Below are 19,454 nucleotides of genomic sequence, written 5' to 3' on the forward strand. Positions count from 1 at the left end.
AAATAAAATAAACAATAATTCAATTGACGAAACTACACGGACCGGGCCGCTTTCGCGACCCGGCCACGCCATTCCCCTCGCAAAATTAAAGAGATGAAAAAAAAAATTGCCCAAAACGGAGTACCGTAGCAAAAGTTATCGCGTTTTAAAGTTTTGTAAATCCCTTTTTGGATTCAATTTGAGAACATAGGCTAAGAGAAGCAAGGAAGGGATTAGAACACTAGCTTTTTTTATTTTGCAAATTACCCTTGTATTTTTTATTAATTACAATTTATCCCACATTCTAAAGAACATAACCTATAGAATTAGGAGAAAGCAAACACGATTTATCTCTTTCTTTCTTCTTCGTGTAGAATACATGAATCTATGCCGTCCTGATTTTCTCTATTTCGGAATTATTTAGTGTAAATCTTCTCCTTCTTTATGTTGCTGCTTAATTCTCTGATTCTAGATAATACTATTGCTGCTTAATTCTCTGATTTTCCTCGTTGATGTAGCTCCACAGGGAATTTTCGGAATTCTAGATAATGCTATTGCTGTTTACCCAGCTTTTTCAGAGCCTGCAAATTTTCACATTAACGGTAGGAGCTTTGGCTATGGGATTCCAGCTTGAATAGGGTTTCTGTATCTCTACTAGGCGTGTCTTCTCTACACAGAAAACTGCAGAGAGAAGAACAATTGAATAATTTCCAGCTTAGGTTATCTGTTTATTAATTGTCTGGACTTACACAAATTATAAGCATGTAATTGTTGATTCTTCTTAATGTTTGGTAAAATCTACAAAAGCTAAGCTAATGTGTAGAAGACAGAAATCTATGGCGCAAGGATGCTTTCTATCTCGGAATTTACAGTAGACCTACATCTACTGTAAGTCTTCTACTTCGTTATGTTTTTCTGTACCTCTCTCCAGGCTTTGTTATACAATTTTCATTACGTCTAGTGTTCTTATCTGACCTCTGAAAATACTGACTATCTTTCTACTCTTCTTGACTTAACCAGAAACACAAATGTAAATCTCATGATCGTTTGATATGTCAGTAATTTATTTTGGATGCAATTCTCTCTACTCCTTAGTTAAAGGATATTGCTTCTTCTCGTATTTTCCTATGTGTCAATATCCGCTAATTAACAACATGTTAGATGTTTTGTATTGTTGCTTATCTTGTTTAACGCTTGTCTCTACTTTAATTCCAATGTTTTCTTCTCCTTCAACTCACGTGGTTGAAAAATGATGCGTCCGACTCTGTCTTTAAACAATAACTCCATCAACTCAGGTGCTCAGCCCTGTCTATATGTCTTAAAAAAAGATGGAAGTACTCAGCTCAGTTCGTGAGTATTAATTGTCTGTACTTATAGTTAGTTTAACTGTTTCAACTGGACTTGAATGGAATAGGGCGATATGCTTCTCTGATTTTCCTCGTTGATGTAGCTTATTTCTGGGATTTTTCAATCAACTGCTTCAACCCGACTGATGCATCTATCTCTCTTTGGGCATCGGTTACACACCTTTGTTATACAATTTTCAGAGCTTTGCGATTTGCTTCTCTGCTTTCAGGAGTTGACGTAGCTCTACTGGGCGGGCGACTCTTCTCTACACAGCTTACTCTCAAAACTGGTAACAGCTAATAATGGGATTTTTGTTTCTGCTTGTTCAGAACCTGCAATTTATTTGAAATGTAGATAAGACCACCCTCTGCGTCTCTGCAATTGAAGTAACTACAACATTTTCATTTGCAGGTTGATGCAAATAAACGCATTCTTCCCTCTGTACAAGCTCTTCTTTGGTCTCACTTTGGGTTTGTTAATAGGGTTTAGCTACTATCTATGGCGCCAGTAGAACAAAAAACTCAGAGAACAAGATTATTAAGTCTTCTCCTTTGTTACATTTTGGTGTACGTTACTACTAACTGTTCCAGAACCTGCAATTTTCGTTGGCACTTCTTCTTTATTTCCCTGGCCTCCTGATTTCTATAAGCTACGGTAAGCTAACTTCGAATCTCTTGAAATAGCGTTTCACTACGACGACTGAACTGGTTGACGCTTAAAATTCCACTAAAGCATATAATTTCACTACTACTTATGCAAGTCTTCTCCGTTGTCTCGTTTTTGTTGCACAAAGATGCATCCTTTCTTTACTATAGCTGATGATGAGTCAGGATCATTCATATGTTCTTGTGGGAATAGGTGAAATTATTAAGATGGAAAAGAGCAATACCAATGTGAAGAAGGCCCAGAAACAGAGAGCATCGGTTTGTTTCTTAAAAAGCTTACATGTTTTCCTGTCTTTGTAAATGAGTTTGATGTCGCTTTTAGTTCTTTTATTGAACATTTAGGCATGTCATTATTTGTGTTTCAGCAAAAATAAAAAGAAGAAATTTGATGGTGCTGCGAGGGTTCGTCGCAAAGGTAACATATACATATCTATCTGTTAAGTTGTCTTAGATCCGGTTATGTGACGCAATGTGATTAGGGAACTTACATACATTACCACACTTTAAAACTTGACATTTTCCTCAGTAAACGCCAAGAAATAATTTTTTACAGGCTTCCTGCTTCTTCACTTCTCTTATTTTAGATGACAATTAATTCTATCTATTTCTAATTCCAAAATCTATGTGTATTTAATTACGGGAACAATATTACATGACTCTGCAATTGAACTAGAATCCCTTTACAAACTCTGAACTCGTTGCAAAATCGGGCCTACATCTTTTTACCTTTACTGTTTCCGAACCAGCAAATTTTGGATGCAATTAACAACATTGCTCCTTAGGTAAAGGAAATTGCTACTTCCCTAATTTTCCATGTCTAAATATACGCTAATTAACAACATTTGCATTAGAAACAACTCTACATGTTATATCACTTGTTTTGTATTGTTGCTTTATCTTGTTCAAGGCTTGTCTCTACTATAATATGTTTCTAAAATTGATGGAAGTAACCTTGAATTCCGTGATTATTAGTTGTCTGGACTTATTGTGAGTTTAATTAATTGTTTAACAGATGCATCTCTCGCACTAGTGTTTTTTAATTGAAATGATAAAGTCCGCTTAACAGAGTTTTCTTCTTCCAATGTTATTATGTTTATGATTCCCAAACTCTAGCTTCTTCCACTGTTTATGTTAAAAATACTATGGTCTGCTTCTGCATATCCAATTATTTAGTTAGGCTAGCTGATGCTTTATATTGTAAGCCTTTTACACCAAAATCAATTATGGTGGACGATGGACGATGATGGTCGTGTCTGGAAATGAAGGCAACGCCCTCTACTTATAGGGTTCTGGCCGAAGTCTAGGTCCCAAAAGGTACCTGTCCGACGAGACCCTTCGATCGTTTCTGTTCGATCGCACGCGCTCGGCCGTGCTTGTCCGGCCGTGCCTGTCCGGCCGTGCCTGTTCGGCCATGACCGATCGTCCGTGTCGGTTCGGTCATGCCTCTTCGGTCATGACGCCTGTTCGGTCACGCCTGTCCGGTCATGCCGGTTCGATCGTGCCTGTTCGGTCACGACTGTTCGTCCATACCCGTTCGTCACCGCGTCCCAAGACCGACACGAGCTCCCCAGCTGACTCGTACACTGTCCACTATTGTCCAGCTGGCCGTGTTCGGTCGAGCTTCCTGGTCGAGCTGTCCGAGAGCTGTGCGTAGCTGACTTAACTTGTTCGTCGAGCTCGCGGAGCTTGTTAAGCTCATATTCCAGCTGGTTGAGCTAGTAGCTTAGCTACTCAAGCTCATTTAGCTATCAATTCCCTTAAAACAAATTGCCCCTCCTTAGGATCGCGGGACGCGGGCGTTACAAAATGTTATTGATGACTACTTGGATTTCAGAAAAGGAGTGTGATCGCAGGAAAGGAAAAGCTTAGGCGCGAGACTCATGGCCGGGAAGATGAGTGGTGGTGATATGGGTAGCTAGGATAGATTATACAACTTGTACTAGCTTATTATGCAAACTCATAAGTTGTATCGAATCCTTTGATTATTCATACAATACCGAATCTTTTGCTTTACTCTAAGTTTACATCTTATAGACTCTAAAGATCGAATCACAGAATGTGCAAATAAACATTGCTTAAAGAATGGGCCCTAAAATATGACTAAGTAGCAGAATGGGACGAGAGAACCTCTCCGGCCATCGATGGCCGGGGTTGGGGTCTTTCAGTTTCAGGCTCTATCCTCAGAAATTCCAGAGCGAGATATTGTGACGAGGATTACTCTGCATGATACTGCCTTGGTGCTGATCACTGTGGGAGCTAAAGAAACGGCCGTTAAGGTTTCGAACATTGCTTTTGACGTGCTATCTGGCAAATTGATGACTCCTTTCACGCCGGTGAGTCCTGCCACCACTAATCTCGAATAAGCTGCTTATGGCCTTTTATATATGTTTTTGTACTTTGTTGAACCTTGGCTTCGTTGAATCTCTATTTTGCCGCAGTGACTCCTTTTACCGATCTGGGCTTTACATTATTTTTGGTTTTTGCGTCTTGTTTGTTCTCTATTGTTTGTTGTTTTTTTTATTTAATTGGTGCAAGGGAGCCGTTTTAAATGCACGCTTTCATCATTGCTTCAGATGACATTGCATTGCAGCGAAGTATGGTGACCTCTACTTGCCTTGGAAAAAACCGTCGGTTGTCGTTGCTGAAATTTCGGCTGACTTTCTTGAGTCTCTCACTCCCGAGAGGCTAGTCGTGACTGGCTGGTATAGGATGGTGAGCTTACTTTCTATTTTCTCGTAGCTTTCAGAGTTTTTTTTGACGAGAGGCTAATGTTACTGCTCTCCCTTTTACATCCAAATCGAAAGGGTGTGGCTGAGCCGAAGGATTGGGAGAAGTTTGACCTTGGAAGGTTCATCAGATGTCGTTCTGGGTGCGGGATCGATGTCGCTCACTTTAGGAGGAATACCGGAGGAGGAACCAGGGAAACCCGCTGAGGCTGCTCGTTTTTAAAACCTTTTTATGCCCGCTTGTTGGGCTGCTATGTCGTGCGGGTGCCCTTTATTTGTTGTTGGGCCTCTTTCTTTTTGTTGAACTCGTTTGGTAGGTTTCTTCTGAAAGTTATTATGTTTAACTTATTGTGTTGAGTTGAACGTTTTGTTGGGGCTCATAGGCTTTTGTTAAGTTTATTTTTTTGCAGGTAGCTTGGCTTATATTAAGGAGCGGGAAGCGTTGAGTTTGCGTATTAAAGCCCGATTTATTCTTTGCTTAGATCGTCATGAATGCGCACAGGTGGTGGCTTATTGGGTTCATGGACCGCAGAGCGTTTGCAGGAGCTCGACTTATATTCATACTTCGTGTGGAGTGCGTTAGATTTGTTGTTTGTGTTGTTTTATTTTTTTTTTGTCGCGCACCTGGCCAAGGTGCCGACATTGGTATTAGAATTGTAAACTCTATACTCTTTATTTGGTTCTTAGTCGATTTTAGCTGATGTAAAGTTGAATACATGGTAAAAGACGATGCTGGTTAAATATTGTAACTAATATGGTGCCGAGAAAGCCCTTAATAAAAACAATATAACTAATCTGATGTAAAGTTACAGCTGCGCCTTTTATGCCTACGTACCTTTTTGGGGGTCAAGCTGATCGTAATTCATATAACAAGGATAGTTTTTTGTTTTTCGGCGACTGTAGGTGCGCCTAGTAGTAGTACTGTTTGAGGTTGCCTGCATTCCAGGTGCGTTGGAGCTCTTCGTCGAACATGGTCTTAAGTTCGTACACTCCCGGACTGATTTAGCGCCTAATTTTCCTGCATTTTTTTCAGCTGTGTTCTCAAACACTTTTCGAAGGAAGAGGTCGCTTTATCTAAAGAATCTCAGGTTGACCATTTTGTTATAGTGTCGGGCGGCTGCTTGCTGGTGTAACATCCACAAACCAAATAGTGGGAATTCGGTGTGGGTGTCGAGTGACACTAGAGGGTGTGTCGATCGACACCATAAGTCAGTGGATGGTTTGGTTTGATTTTAGAATTCTCGGTTTGAGATGGTTTGTTTTTTAGGGATTGTATATATGGGAGAAGTCGACGTTTTATGGTACAAAAACCTATTTGCCGCCTCCTTTAGCGTTTACCGATTCCCAAAAGTTCCAGAGAAGTTCTAAACCCCTTTCCTTGAAGCTTTTGTGTTGTTCTTTGTGAGATATGTTCGTGGGAGTGAGGATCTGAGAAAAGAGGCGTGTTGGAAGCTTTCTAGAGTGTTGTTTTTGTCGTTGGTTGGTCGGAATTCTTCTGCTAAAGAGGTGAGTGCATTACGATGGCTGACCTAAACATGAGATTCCTTTGTTTTGCTTGTTTTATGTCTGTTTGTGGTTGTTTTCTTGCTTGTTGTGGTTGTTTCATGGTCTCTACAACCTTATGTGGCTTTCGGGTGAGCCTTACACGATTTGGAGGTGGTGGGAAGCAATGAACAGACTCTCGGCTTTGAGCAGAAGGCATCTGCGTATTCTCGGTTTAACACTCGGTCGACACCACTGTAACGCCCGCGATCTGGAATAGGATCGTAGGCCGTGGCTTGGTCCGAGAAGGAAGGGAGACCCCAGACAAGTCGGGAAAGAGCTACTCGTTAGCTCGGACATTGGGGAAAAACATGCTAAGTATCGGAGAAAGATCGGTCAGCTGCGAACAGCTCTCGGTCAGCTGCCGACAGCTACAGTCAGTTCTCGACTAGCTTCGGTCAGCTTTATCAGTTGTCGGCCAGCTAAGGTCAGCTCGATCAGCTGCCAGGCAGCTACCACTAGCTCGACCAGTTGCCGAGGAGCTCGACCAAGCTCGGCCAACTGTTCGGCAGTGGACGTTCAGTGAGCCAGCTGGGAAGCTCGCGGACGGTTATGGGACACGGTGACCGAATCGGTGCGATAGAACGTGTACGATCGAACGGGTGTGATCGAAGGATCTCGACGATAGGCACCTTTTCGGGCCTAGATTTCGGCCAGAACCTATATATCGAAGGCGAGATGCTCATTTTTGGACACACGGAAACCAGGAAAAATACACAAAAACTCTCGGTAGAAATCGCGAGAGAGATCAAGAGAAAGGTTTCTAAGGCCGAGAAAGGTTTGTTCGACGGAGGTACGGTGAAATACCGTCCCTTTGGGATCCGGGGAATTGGGCAGTAGCATCATCGGGCATAAGCATGTATACGGTTCGGTTGGTCTAGTTGGTCGGAGGAAAGGGGATACAGCTCGGAAGTGGAACGGCAACCGCAAGGTTTGCCGAGGTACGACCGAACTGATGCGCATGCTACCTCTCTACTGATCAGCGTACCATTCGGAGTGTCCATGTATAGACGGTTCGGTCGGAGAAAAGTAAACGCGGCTCGGTGGTTGGACGTGGGATCGGTACAGATTCCTTGGTACACCGTCCGAACTGATGCGCGGGATAACTCTCTACCGGCCAACTGCTGTACTGGACGATTGTATAGAACTTAGCGTGCATTGCATGACATTGTACGACCTAAGGGAAAAGTTATTGATGGCTACTTGGATTTCAGGAAAGGAGGGTGATCGCGGGAAAGGAAAGGCTTAGGCACGAGACTCATGGCCGGGAAGATGAGTGGTGGTGATAAGGGTAGCTAGGATCGATTATACAACTTGTACTAGCTTATTATGCAAACTCATAAGTTGTATTGAATCCTTTTATTAGTAGGGAAATGGGATGAGAGAACCCCTCTATGTCCGGGTTCAGGGTCTTTCAAGTTGGTATGAGAGCATGCTTGGTTCTAGGACCGGTAGTGCGGGTTTTGGGTATCACCACTCATTGGCTTATGGGATCTCGCGGTATTTGCTTTTACTGTTTAGCGGTTTATTTATCTTAAACCGTGACTAAAGTGCATGAGTTTTGCAGATGGGTCAGAGCAGCAAGGAAAAGAAAAAGAAGGGTAAGGAGGTGGCCGATGAGACCATTGACGCCGTGGAGATGCTAGTCGACGTGGGGGCAAGGAACACGGACACCCAGTGATATGAACGCCGGACGCGGTCGTCTGCCGAGTCGCACGGACGGACGGACGCTACGGACGGACGGTCGGAGACGAACGATGGCTAGCGAACCGAGTAAGAAACTCGACCTCGGTTGACTAGGAAGAGATGGGGGCGAAAGGGAAACACAACCAACGGTCGGTTTGACCGCGGTGCGATAGAGACGATATGGTTCGAACGGCGGTGTACACGAGCGGTGGAAAGCGTCGTACACCGTCTAGAGAGATCGATCCCGGATCGGTCTTTCTAGGGTTTCTTTCAAGCCCAGTCCCGGACTAAGATGCGTGAAAGAGCGGTGAGACAAGAACACAAAGAATCTCTCTTTGGGAAAAGTTATATTTCATTCAAGTCTGAAGAACCTAAGCTCGTGGCGTTGGACGCTTAAATAGCATAAGGGTTTAAAGGGAACTAGGGCACGCGGACTCATAATGGACCGCACACGTAGCCCTTGACGCGTCTCCACAGACGGTGAACACGTCACACTATTCCAACGTTCACAAGGGAAGGATCTAGAAAAGGTTCAAAACGCAAAGCTTAAAGAAAAAAAAAGACAAAATAGGCCACGTCCTTAGGCTGAACGCGGGAACCGCGTCACTGGCTTCAAAACGCGGCGTTGTGCGTCAGGACTCGTCGCCTCGTTAAAACCTTCTCCGGTAAACCTCATGGGAAAAACCCGAAGTAAGGGAAAAGAGTACGAGTCATGATCCTGACGTCTTGGCGCCCTCATCCTTGGTTAAGGACGAAGGCTGTACGGACGGTCTCGCCGATGGTTGCCTTGTCCGAGTCGATCTCTTGGTGATAGACTCCTAAAGAGGAATCTGCTCCCAAGAACACACTCGCAAGGTTTTGAAGGAGATGGATCGGACTGATGAAGATCAAGAGACCGAAGATGCAATGGATCCACGAAATGGAAGGTGAAAGGGTGGTTTATGCAGCGGATTGAAAGAGAGGGAATGGTGAAATGATGCAGCGGATAGAAAGAGATGGAATGGTGAAATGATGCAGCGGATAGAAAGGGGGATTGAAGTGAACTTCCAAGAGAGATGAAAATCTCTTAGACTTCAAGCTCGAGTTCAACTTAGATATTACACACTAAGAAGAAAACAAGTTGAGAAGATATTACACACTTCTCAGATCAAACAAGTAAAAGAAAAGTTTTTGATTAAAATGTTTGATGAAAAACAAAGAAGAGATACATGGTCTTTAAATAGGAGAAGGGGAGGACGAGATAGAGGAGAGAAAACCCTAGACAACTTGCAAGTTCAAGTTCAAGCTCATGCAAGATGTCTAGGAAATTACAAAAGCAATAAATGCAAAGTTTGAATGAGAAAGAGATAGAAAATGGGCCAAGGTCTTTGTGGGGAACCTTGGACCACGACTTGGGCTGGTAAAGGGGGCTTGAAAATGTTACTTAGGCCTCATTAAAAACCTTGTCAAGAAAACCCAATGGGACAAAACTTGACCAAGGGAAAAAGAGCACCAAAGTAACACTTTATCCTTTACCGAGCACCTTGAGCTGTGAGCAACGTCCAAGTGGTTTGAGTCTCGTCTTCTAGCTTCTTGTTCAGCTCCTTGAGTAGTCCAGTGATGGCTTGGTTGAACCTCTTGGACCGTGACCTTGTTATAGGACCCGCCGGGACGGTTAACGCTTCCTCTGCTGCTTCCGCTGGTTCAAGCTGTTCCTTCGGTGCTTCCTCTGGTTCAAGCTGCTCCTCCAATACTTCCTCTGGTTCGAGCTGCTCCTCAAGTCCGTGTGGTTCGGTTGAGCTTTCCATGGTTTCATCATCCTCTCCCACTTGAAAAGGATTTGACCTCAAATCCGAATTATCTGCACAATAAGGAAGAAGATTAGAAACGTTGAAACTGCCATTCACTTTGTACTTACCTTGGAGGTCGAGTTGGTAAGCATTGTTGTTGATCCTTTTGAGAACTTTGAATGGTCCATCAATTCTTGGCATTAGTTTGGACTCCTTTTCAGCTGGAAATTGTTTACTCCTCAAGTGTACCATTAGTTGTTCTCCAACCTCAAAGATCATCCTAAAATAACCATCGGATTTATGATCATGCTTCAAAACATCTCCAATGCCGGTTCTCACAAAGATTTTGGACGAATGAACTGTTAAATCTGGGGGCTCCTCTTTTGTACCTGCAAAGTTGTCAATACCTTTGGCAAAGATCAAGTGTGTCATTATAGTCATGGTAAAAATCTGAGCTTGGTACAAATCATTATCCTTGTAATTTTCTAAATTTTCTTCGAATGAACCTAATCTTTTCCCAAGATTTTCTGAATGTAACAGACTGATAATCAAAGCTCTAAAATCATGAGAATAAGATTGGGTTAAGGAAGTACTTAGCTGAATAATGCCTCGGGTATGATCAGTGCTCGTCATGATTAATGGAAGTGAATCTGGGGATTCTTCTTGGATCAGTATTAAGCTGCTGACATCTTGGTGCTCATCTTGATCCAAATCAGGTGGCTTAAATCTTTTGTTTCCCACATTCTTTTCAGTTTTTCTTATGCGCATCATGACTGCTCTAAAATCTGTATTTGGCTCTTTTGACAAAGACAAGCGAATCATATCTGTGTGATCTTGGATAAGAGAATCCTTGAGAATAAAAACACTTATCTTATGATTGTTGGATATGAGCACAAGTGTTGCATCAGGTGGTTCATCTTTGAGCATTGAGGAAGCTTTGACTATTTTTCCATGCTCCAAGTTTACTGATTTAACTTGTAAGAACACAAGATCTCCTACATCAAAAGGAAATAGTTTAGGCAAATAGTAAAAGACCAAACAGATATTCATATAATTGTTATCAAAATAGAGTTTTAGAATGGAGCATCCTTCGGTGATCATAGTTGGTTTTCTGAAATATTTCCAGCTTCTAACTCCAAAATGATAAATCATTTGTTGGCATATATCTGGTGGTTTCTCCTTGATTTGAACAGAACATCTTTCTTCTCCAAAGTAATTTTGCTCCTTCATGTAACCTGTTCCTTTCTTAGCAATCATGGGAAAGAACAAGTGCATTATACTTGAAATAGAGAAATCAAAAACTTGATCTTTCACAATTGGTTTCCAAAGCTCATTGAACAGTTTAAACTCACACAACTCTTTTTCAAGTAAATATCTCATTTTAGAAAAAGGTTTATCCATTACATGCTCAGTTTTAGTTTTAAATGGTTCCATTGCAATGCTACACAAAGAAACTCTCAAAGAAGAATGAAAGTCAAGAAACTTTTTTAACAACAAACATTTTGGCTTAAAGAACTTTTCAAGGGCAAATGTTTCAAAATTTGGAATCATTTTGTTAAAAACAGATTTTAAAACACAAAATTCTTTCACATTTTCTAAACCAAAACGTTTTTCATCTTGAGCAGAAAGCATCACAAAATAATTAGGATCTGTCCTAACCAAATCAATTTCCTTACAGTGCTTTCTTGAATAGCCGCAAAGATATGGCATAGGGACTGGGTTTGGCACAATGTTTATCTGCTTCAAATCACTAATCAATGGCAAACTCATTTGTGTTGATTCTAGTGATTCTTCTTCCTGAACTTGTAAAAAGGAAATAATGCTACTCGGTTGCTCCGGTTCAAAATGGGTTAGTTTTTCAAGCACAAAATCAGATTGGATAAAAGAAAGATCACACTTAGCTTGAGATAGAGTCATAGGTTCAGTTGGTATAACAACATCATCCTTAGCATTGAACTGTCTCTCCTTGGCTTCTTCTCCAAGCTGTTTCTCCTTGGGTTTGGGCTGATCATTTCTTTCAAATTTCTTATTCTCCTTTTCTTGATCTGCTTGCTTCCATTGTTCTCCATTAGAATCTGTACCTATCTCAACACTTTTGGGAAAAGACAAGTGCATCATACAAGAATTGGAATTTTCTAAACCTTGATCAATTACTTCATTGGATTTTGAAAGTGTAGAAGACTTACATTGCTTTGGTTCTCCACATGATTCAAGTGACGAATTTAGACTTTGCTTGTGAACATCAATCTGGTGAGGGACCTTCTTTGGCTGAGATGATGACTTAGCCTTCATCTTCTCGATTTTAAAGTACTTGGTCAATTCCTCAAAAAGATCTGATTGCGCCTTAGCCTCCACATATGTTGGGTATTTTTTTTGGTCTGGTACTTTGACTGGTTTCTTTTCAAGAACTGGATGGATTGTGCCATTGGCTTGGGGAACACAGTGTAGCGCTTGTGGAGCATACTTTTTCCTTAGAAGCTTCTTAAGATCTCTCCACAATGTGATATTTGGCTCCTTGTAATACCAACGGTCATCAACTTCTTGCAACCACCATTTGTAAGCGTCTCCTGTGAGTTGGGTAAGTGCAAAAGCTAATCTCTCCTTTCTTGGGATATCCTTGTAGTAGAACCAATCCTCCATGTGTTTCTCCCATTCAAGGTAATCTCCTTTTCCTGCAAATTTATAGAGTGTATGAGCTAAAGAGATTTTAGAATGAAACACAGATTTAGATTTAGGAGTATGAGAGGTTTTCTGTAGGCTGCTCCATGTTGATCTAGATGTGTCATCTGGTGGCTTGGGTTTAAGATCCTGGTGTTGCCTTTGACGCTGATTTGCTCCCGGGTTGGGTTGATTCAAGTGTAGAGCGCCAAGTCTTCCATCAAGTATGGTTGTCATAGCTGCGGTGGCAGACTTAAGAATCCTCCTTTCAAGACTGGATGTAGATGACTCTTCCTCTTCCGACGTCACCATGGTACCTGCAAAGAAAACAAAAATTCACCAGTAAATAGTTCCAAACACACGTAAATGAAAACAGATCTGGGAAAATTATGAAAACGAATCCAAAAATTCTCAAATCAATTTTCAAAAATACTAGACTCGTTCCTGGTTCTAATACAGTTGAGTTTATAATTTTTGAACGAGTAACACATTTTATAAAACTCTCGCAAGATGAAACAACAGATCTGAAAATAAAAGAAAGTGACGATTGGAATTCAACACCTGTTTGCAGAGTGGTTGCTCTGATACCACATGATAGACTCCTGAAGATGTCTAGGAAATTACAAAAGCAATAAATGCAAAGTTTGAATGAGAAAGAGATAGAAAATGGGCCAAGGTCTTTGTGGGGAACCTTGGACCACGACTTGGGCTGGTAAAGGGGGCTTGAAAATGTTACTTAGGCCTCATTAAAAACCTTGTCAAGAAAACCCAATGGGACAAAACTTGACCAAGGGAAAAAGAGCACCAAAGTAACACTTTATCCTTTACCGAGCACCTTGAGCTGTGAGCAACGTCCAAGTGGTTTGAGTCTCGTCTTCTAGCTTCTTGTTCAGCTCCTTGAGTAGTCCAGTGATGGCTTGGTTGAACCTCTTGGACCGTGACCTTGTTATAGGACCCGCCGGGACGGTTAACGCTTCCTCTGCTGCTTCCGCTGGTTCAAGCTGTTCCTCCGGTGCTTCCTCTGGTTCAAGCTGCTCCTCCAATACTTCCTCTGGTTCGAGCTGCTCCTCAAGTCCGTGTGGTTCGGTTGAGCTTTCCATGGTTTCATCACTTGGTCTTCTTGGACGAAAGCTTGGACGAAGTGGTTAATCTTGTGCTTGGATGTTCTGGCCGAGCTCTTCGAGCGAGTGGTTGCACCGGGAGTTATCCTAGACATGCTGGTCCGGAGTTGTCCTGCGGGTGATCCGAGTGTTCCAATGGTGTCCGGGTCTTGTGCGAGTGTTCCTGGTCGGATGTCCGATCCGGTGCTCACATCATTCCCTCCCCCTTGCGAAGGTTTTGTCCCCAAAACATCTTCATCATCACCTGCATCAAACGGAACAAGATCAGCAACTTTAAACGATGTGGACGTATTGTACTTACCGGGCAGCTCGAGGCGGTAGGCATTGTCGTTGATCTTCTCGACGATACGGAATGGTCCGTCGCCTCGGGGGCTTAGTTTGTCTTTCCGTTTTTGCGTGAAACGCTCCGGCCGTAGGTGCAACCAGACCCAATCGCCTGGTTGAAAGAGCATTGGCTTTCGGCCCTTGTTGGCAAAGCGTGCGTATTGCTCGTTTTTCCTTTCGATGTTGGCTCGGACCTCTTCGTGCAAACGTTTAACCATTTCGGCCTTAGTGGCTCCATCTTGACAAACGGTCTCGTCCGGTGGCAATGGTAGCAAGTCCATCGGTGTTAAAGGTTTAAATCCGTAGGCGACTTCGAATGGTGACTTCTTGGTGGCCGAGTGAACCGCTTGGTTGTAGGCAAACTCGATGAGAGGAATGCATTCTAACCAGGTTCCTTTGTTGCTTGCGATAGCCGTTCGGAGTAATGCGCCAAGTGTCCGGTTGACGACTTCGGTCTGTCCGTCGGTCTGAGGATGCGCGGCAGTGGAATAGAGTAACTTCGTGCCCAGCTTTTTCTACAAGGTACGCCAGAAGTGACCAAGGAATCTCGGTTCCCGGTCCGAGATGATCGTCCGCGGAAGGCCATGAAGACGGACTACATGGCTAAAGAATAGATTGGCTAAGCGCACTGCGTCGTTGCTCTTCTGGCATGGGATGAAGTGCCCCATCTTGGAAAAACGATCGACCACCACAAAAATAGTATCATTCCGATGTATAGGCGGTAGTCCGAGGACAAAGTCCATGGACAAGTCGACCCAAGGACCTGTCGAGACTGGTAGTGGTGTGTAGAGTCCGTGGGGATGAGTGGTTGACTTTGAGGCTCGACACACCACGCACTGGTCGCAATGCTTCTCGACCATGCTCCGCATCCTTGGCCAGAAGAAGTGTTCTTGAAGCATGGTTAAAGTTTTAGCCACGCCAAAATGTCCGGTCAGACCTCCACTATGCGCTTCTCGGATTAATAGGTCGCGGATAGAGCCGGCTGGGATGCAAAGGCGCCGACCTCTGAATAAGTAGCCCTCGTACACATAGAACTCCGCATAATTTCCTTTACCGAAATTCTTGAAACATTCCCCAAACTCAGCGTCTTCCGCGTACGCATCCTTGATGCTCTCGAACCCCAAAACTTTGGCGTCCATGGTGGTGATTAAGGTGTGTCTTCGGGATAGGGCATCGGCGACAACGTTCTCCTTTCCTTTCTTATACTTGATAACGTATGGAAAGGATTCGATGAACTCCAGCCATTTCGCATGCCTCTTCTTGAGATTCGTTTGGCCGCGCAAATGCTTCAAAGTCTCGTGGTCCGTGTGGATTACGCACTCCTCAGCTAACAAGTAGTGCTGCCAAGTCTCCATGGCTCGGACCAACGCGTACAGCTCTTTGTCATAAGTGGGATAATTAAGAGTGGCCCCGCTGAGCTTCTCGCTGAAATAGGCCACCGGTTTGCCGCCTTGCGTGAGAACGGCTCTGATGCCGACGCCAGATGCGTCGCATTCCACCTCGAAGGTCTTGTTGAAGTCGGGCAAGACAAGGAGAGGAGCTTGAGTGAGACGCTTCTTGAGTTCCAGGAAGGATCGTTCTTGTTCGGGTCCCCACTTGAACTCCTGATTCTTCTTGATCACCGCGGTAAGGGGTGCGGCGACCGTGCTAAAGTCTCTCACGAACCGTCGGTAGAAACTGGCTAGCCCGTGGAACGATCGGACTTGGGAGACGCTGGTAGGTGTTGGCCATTCCTCTATGGCTCGGACCTTCTCGCCGTCCACCTTAAGCCCCTGTTCACTGACAACAAAACCTAAGAAGACAAGTTCATTAGCAGCAAAGACGCACTTTTTCAAGTTAGCGTACAATTGCTCTTCGCGGAGAGTGTTTAAAACAAGTTCCAAATGCTCGACATGGTCAGATAGGCAAGAGCTATAAACGAGGATATCATCGAAATAGACCACAACGAACTTGTTGATAAAAGCTCTAAGCACATGGTTCATTAGACGCATAAAAGTCGAAGGTGCATTAGATAGACCGAATGGCATAACAACCATTCGTACAAACCTTGCTTGGTTTTGAACGCGGTCTTCCATTCATCTCCTTCTTTCATCCTCACTTGATGGTATCCACTTTTGAGGTCGATCTTAGAGAAGATGGTTGATCCGCTGAGCTCGTCTAACATGTCGTCAAGACGCGGAATCGGATGCCGGTACTTGATCGTGATGTTGTTTACGGCCCGGCAATCGACGCACATGCGCCAAGATCCGTCTTTCTTCGGAACAAGTAGGACAGGGACGGCGCAGGGGCTAAGACTCTCTCGGACATATCCTTGCGACATGAGCTCGGATACTTGCCGCTCCAGTTCCTTAGCTTCCTCCGGGTTTACTCGGTATGCGGGACGGTTTGGCAGCTGGGCTCGATTCCTCGAAGAGGTGGTAGACCTTCGGGCAATTCATCTGGGAACACGTCCGAGTATCGCTTAAGCACGTCCTTGATATCGTCCGGGAGTGTATCCCCCAAGTCTCCTGTTCCTTCAACCAACAAATCTCTAAAAACCATCAATAACACTTGGTTGGAGTCCTTAAGGGACTTTCTAACGTCACTTGACTGGATCAGGAAGTTCATTTTAGAATCCGAATCCTTAGACAGCTTGGATTGCATTTCGCGGACTTGCGTCGGTGTTAAAGGCTTTAAACTGATACGTTTGTTATCGTCTACAAACATATACTGGTTGGTGCGTCCGCAATGTGACGTTCCCTTATCAAACTGCCATGGTCTCCCCAGTAGGAGGTGACTAGCTTGCATCGGTACTACATCACATAGGACTTGGTCCTTGTACGGTCTGACACTAAATGGGACGAGGACTTGGTCCTTTACGCGTATCACGGTCTTATCGTCTAACCACTTCAGCTTATAGGGCTTGGGATGGCATGTGGTGGGCAAGGAAAGTTTCTTGACCATGTAGGAGCTCGCTACATTCGTGCAGGAGCCTCCATCAATGATCAAGCCACACACCTTCCCTCTTACCGTGCATCGCGTATGGAAGATGTTGTCTCGTTGGTTGGAGTCGTCCGGCTCTTGGCTGGCATTGAGGATTCTTCGGATCATCAACAGCTCTCCAACTTCGGGCTCAGCTACGGCTTCCTCCAAGTCCGCATTGTCTTGGTCATTTGCCTCGGACCTTTCTCCTTCGGACTCGAGTTCTCCGGACTCGGTAATGATCATGGTGCGGGCATTCGGACAGTCGCGGGCATAATGGCCACGGCCTTGGCATTTGAAACAGATGATGTCCCGACTGCGCGCGTCGCTGGTTGTCTTGCGAGGATCTTGTCGGCTATCCTTGGTGGTTTCTCTTGACTTGAATCGCGAGTCGACGACGGCCGTTTGGGACTTCTCTTGTGGCCGGTTGGACGGTGATGCGCTTGGCGACCAGTTGGGAACACCATGGGCTCTGGTCCGGCTTGTGGTGGCGATCTTCTTCTTGACTTGGGCTTCGATTTGCACTGCTAAGTGCAGCAGCTCTTCGAACCCCTGGTGATGTGACCGCCGGACGCGGTCGTCTACCGAGTCGCACGGACGGACGGTCGCTGCGGACGGACGGAACGAAACTCTCTCGAGCCGAGGAATTTAGATGAGGCTTTCCTCGGACAAGGCTCGGAGATTTGAATCCAGTAAGGAAACAAACGGTGGATGCGAGAGATGAGCTGAAACGAACGAGCGGATCGAGAGATCCGACCTTTGGTCTCGGCTTCGGTCGAGCAGTCTCGGTCGCGGTACGGACGATGCGGAAATCGGTTCCCGGAGTTTGAAGGTAAACTGCGGGAACGGCTCTCGGCAACGCGGCGGTAAGAATCCTTGGTGATGCGGTAAGGATTCTCGGTGATGCGACAAGGAAGGTGGAGTCGAAGCGAAAGTACAACGAGCGGTAGGAACCGGACGTGATACGGTAGAGATGGACGCGAAGGTGGTTTGATGCGACGACACACGGGAGATGGCTCGGCCCGTGATACGGTCAACTAGTCGATGTCGAACCCGGTTCGAGATCGGCTAGGGTTTCTCGGTAGTCAAGTCCCGGACTTGGACTAAGGAGAGAGGTGAGACAAGAACAAGATTCTCTCTTGTGAAATTTAATTCAATACTTCAAGTCTGATTTTTACAATGAGGGTTGATGCCTTTATATAGTGAGGCTTACATAAGGAGACTCTAAAACCCTAGAGACGTGGCCATGATCTAAACCATACACATGGCCAAAAAGCAAAAGCAAAGATAAAGCAAAGCAAAGACCAATCTAATGGTCATAGAGGGATCTAGAAGAAATTCAAAAGAAAGGAAGGGAAGGGGATAGGGTGGCCACGTCATTGGCTGAACGTGGATAGGATCTTCACTTCCTTGGCTCCCAAGCATGTCAATAAGTGTTTCCAAGTCATGAGCCAAGTGGGATCGAAGTGGAGATGCACTAGAGTTCGCTGCCTCGTTAAAACCTCTTTGGTAAACCCATTGGGACAAACCCAAAGTAGGAAAAAGAGTACAGCTCCTTCTAATGGCTTAGGGATGTATTCACACTAGCGTGATGGTGAAGACACTCAACTCAAGCTTCCCAAAGCTGGTCGCGGCTCAATGTGCCTAAGTGGTGATGCTAAACTTGGGTCCTTTGTGCGTAGGTTGAAGCTCGGCCTTGAAATACTCAAGAGGTGACTTTGTCTTGTTCCTCCAAGTTGATTCTTCTTTGGTCGCCTTGTTGGAGCTCCCTTGGTCGCGTTGAGGCTCCTGGGAGGGTCGCCGGTGCCTTGGCCGCATTCGAGATAGGCGTTCTGTCCATGTCCGATGCTTCTCGGTCATGCGTCTCGGAGCCGTCCGGGATGTCTCGGGCGTCTTGGTCAGGGGGTCGAACCCGTGATCACATCATTCCCTCCCTCTTCTAGAAGTTTTGACCTCAAAACTTTGCTTTTCACCTGATTCAACATAAGTAGGCCCAAATCAGTAGCATCACAAGTTCATTCGCGGCTTAATACCGGGATCAAGGAAAATAGTAGAGCCTTAAGGGTAAAGGATAGGACTCCCCTGATAAGGCTAGCGGTGAACGGTGTTTTGATCCCTTCGTAGGCCGTGGTAGGTTGTAGACGCTCTCCAGGATGCCACACGTAGTTTTGGTCCGCACCAAAGTTGATCAAATGCATCGCCATATGACCTTGTGCGGTAAAGGTCTTGGCGCTAAAAGTGGAGAGAGATGGCTCGGTCTTGGCGACTCCCAACTGGAGCGTACTACTTCTTGTAGTCAATAATATCACTGGATGGACAGACCTTTCAGTGGCCATCTTCGGTGGCTCAGCTTGCTTGAAACTCTCCATTATCAAGCAACCGTCGGTTATGGCGTTACACACACGGCCTGACTCCTCTTTGACCTCGCCTAAAGCTTCGTCACGCATTCTAAAAGGAGACTCTTGCAACACGTTCTGCTCTGAGGGTGGTGGCCGAACGTCAAGTCGACCTTGGTCGGTGACGGTGACGACTTGGCCTTGGCCTGCGTGATGATCAATACTAGCTCCTCCGAATGTGTAAGGTTCACGGTCAGGAGGTTCGGCTGGCGCCTTTACGAACCCGCCTGCCCCATAGGCGTGCTCCTTATTATCCGTCTCATGCTCGGATTGCTTCGTC

At 44.9% G+C, this 19,454-nt stretch overlaps 1 long non-coding RNA gene across 5 annotated transcripts; it reads left to right on the plus strand.

The window, feature by feature from the left end:
* Window positions 1-304: 304 nt before the first annotated feature.
* On the plus strand, window positions 305-5,522 carry LOC104773178 (uncharacterized). Of its 5 annotated transcripts, none has more exons than XR_015575478.1 (9): window positions 305-404; window positions 498-867; window positions 1,556-1,615; window positions 1,738-1,980; window positions 2,185-2,249; window positions 2,357-2,406; window positions 4,565-4,703; window positions 4,796-5,030; window positions 5,128-5,522. It is a non-coding gene; the product is annotated as an uncharacterized LOC104773178 (long non-coding RNA). The 5 variants fall into 5 exon arrangements; XR_015575480.1 differs by having other exon boundaries at window positions 1,809-1,980; XR_015575482.1 differs by lacking the exons at window positions 4,565-4,703; window positions 4,796-5,030 and having other exon boundaries at window positions 1,527-1,615.
* The last annotated feature ends 13,932 nt before the right edge of the window (window positions 5,523-19,454 follow it).

Source organism: Camelina sativa, chromosome 12 (genome assembly GCF_030686135.1).
Source record: "Camelina sativa cultivar CO46 ecotype springtype chromosome 12, ASM3068613v1".
NCBI classification, from domain to species: Eukaryota; Viridiplantae; Streptophyta; class Magnoliopsida; order Brassicales; family Brassicaceae; genus Camelina; species Camelina sativa.